We start from the raw sequence: 2,856 nt of genomic DNA on the forward strand, positions 1-2,856 counted from the left end.
CGCCAATTATTATCGGAAGTTCATCAGGGACTTTTCCATGCTAGCCAAGCCTCTCACGGATCTGACCAGGAAGGGCAGTAATCCACAGGTCTGGTCGCTCGAGGCCATCCGAGCTTTTGAGGCTCTAAAGTCCGCCTTTGTGTCGGCTCCGATTCTGTCGCATCCCAACCCTGGGTTGCCTTTTGTCCTCGAGGTGGACGCGTCTGAGACGGGAGTAGGCGCCCTTCTGTCTCAGCGTAGAACACCAGAGGGTCCTCTGCTTCCTTGTGGGTTTTACTCCCGGAAACTGTCTTCCGCGGAGTGCAACTATCAGATGGGGACAGGGAGTTATTGGCCATCGTGCAGGCCCTTAAAGAATAGAGGCACTTGCTCGAGGGCTCGGTGGTTCCGGTTCTCATCCTGACGGACCACAAGAATCTGACCTACCTCTCTGAGGCCAAGAGATTGACACCACGTCAGGCCAGATGGGCTCTGTTCTTGTCACGTTTTAATTACGTGGTCTCCTACCTACCCGGTTCCAAGAACATCAGAGCGGATGCCTTATCACGGCAGTACTCCGAGCTGTCCGGGGAGGAGTCGATTCCGACTTCGGTCATACCTCCGAATCAGATCCTGGCCGCCATTCGCACCAGCCTGACCTCTCCCCTGGGTGAGCAGATTTTGGCGGCTCAATCTGGTGCTCCCTCTGGGAGACCCAACGGCAGATGTTTTGTGCCTGAGGAGTTGCGCACTCGGTTGTTGCGAACCTACCATAACTCCAAGGCCGCGGGGCATCCTGGAAAGAATCAGCTGTCCTGGGCTGTTTCACGTCTGTTCTGGTGGCCTTCTCTACGTTCCGACATCGCTGCATATGTAGCGGCATGCTCCGTTTGTGCCCAGAGTAAGTCCCCTCGGCACCTTCCGTTGGGCCTTTTGCAACCCATAGCCACCGGGGAGCGTCCATGGTCACACCTGGGGATGGATTTCATTGTGGACCTCCCTGCATCCCGAGGCCATACGGTCATTCTCATGATTGTGGATCGGTTTTCCAAAATGTGCCACTTTGTTCCTCTCAAGAAGTTACCCTCTGCACAAGAGTTGGCCTCGATTTTTGCCAGGGAGGTCTTCCGGTTGCACGGTTTGCCCAAGGAGATTGTGTCGGATCGGGGGAGTCAGTTTGTGTCCAGGTTCTGGCACGCCTTTTGCTCCCAGTTGGGGATTCATCTCTCTTTCTCCTCGGCCTACCACCCTCAGTCCAATGGGGCCGCAGAACGATCCAATCAGGCCTTGGAGCAATTCCTTCGTTGCTATGTCTCCGATCACCAAGACAATTGGGTTGACCTCCTGCCTTGGGCTGAGTTTGCCAGGAACACGGCGGTGAACTCTTCCTCTGGGACGTCTCCCTTCATGGCCAATTATGGGTTCCAACCTGCCGTGTTACCGGAGGTATTCTCTCCCCAGGATATTCCGGCTGTGGAGGATCACCTTTCCGTCCTACGTGCTTCTTGGGTACAGATCCAGAGGTCCCTTGAGGTCTCTGCGCAGCGCCAGAGACTCCAGGCTGATCGCAGACGAGCGCCCGCTCCTTCCTACCAGGTCGGAGACCGCGTATGGTTGTCCACCCGCAACCTCAACCTTCGAGTGCCCACTCCCAAGCTGGCGCCTCGCTTTGTTGGTCCCTTCCGAGTGCTTCGCAGGGTAAACCCGGTAGCCTATGCCCTTGCGCTTCCTCCTGGCATGCGGATCTCCAACGTGTTTCATGTCTCCCTGTTGAAGCCACTGGTGTGTAATCGTTTCACTTCCTCGATTCCTCGGCCTCGTCCGGTCCAAGTGGGCAATCGTGAGGAGTATGAGGTGAGCAATATCCTGGACTCACGCCTGGTCCGCGGCCGGGTGCAGTTTTTGGTCCATTGGCGTGGTTATGGTCCAGAGGAGCGTTCCTGGGTTCCCTCCGCAGATGTCCATGCTCCTGCCTTGCTCCGAGCCTTCCACGCACGCTTCCCTCAGAAACCGTTCCTTACTCCGCGGAGGAGGGGCCCTTGAGGGGGAGGTACTGTCATGGTCTTACCTTCTTGCTGTTCTCCTTCGTTTGACATGTGCTGGCGGCCATCTTGGTTTCTGGGTTTCTTGTAGCCTCCCACCCTGCGGCTTCTCCTTCCCACTGGGAGGAGCTGGATGCCTAGTTCATATATATAGGAGGTCTGTGGCTTCAGTTCCTTGCTTGGTCCTCCTGTGCTCACATGCTTCTAAGACTGCTGCTGCTTCTGGTTCCTGATCCTGGCTTCGTCTGACTACCCTGCTGGTTCCTGATCCAGGCTTCGTCTGACTACCCTGCTGGTTCCTGATCCTGGCTTCGTCTGACTACCCTGCTGGTTCCTGATCCAGGCTTCGTCTGACTACCCTTCTGGTTCCTGATCTCTGGTTTCGCAAGACCCTGCTTCGGTTTAGCCATCCGTTTGGACTTTTGCCTTACAGCTTTATTTTCAATAAAGCCTTCTTATTTCCACTCATCTCTTGTTGTACGTCTGGTTCATGGTTCCATGACACTTGGTGAACACAATTTTAGGTTTTGCTGGTATCACGGTATTTAGTGTCTTATCATTTTTCAGTAAATGCCAATGTTTGTTGACAATGTTCTGGATTTTCCTAAAATCTCCGTTAAATGGTAAAATCAAACGTAAATTGGAATCCATAGGTTCAACCTTTTTACTTTTGACTTTTTTATCTATAAAAAACTCTTCCCTGTTCATCTCTTTAACTTTATTAAGTGCCACATTTAAGATCTCTATCGGGTAATCCTTAACTAAAAATTGGTCTGTCATGGCTTTAGCTTCCTTTTCGAATTCAGTGTTCAATGTACAATTCCGTTTAGCTCTT

This window comes from Bufo gargarizans, chromosome 5 (assembly GCF_014858855.1).
Source record: "Bufo gargarizans isolate SCDJY-AF-19 chromosome 5, ASM1485885v1, whole genome shotgun sequence".
NCBI lineage: Eukaryota > Metazoa > Chordata > Amphibia > Anura > Bufonidae > Bufo > Bufo gargarizans.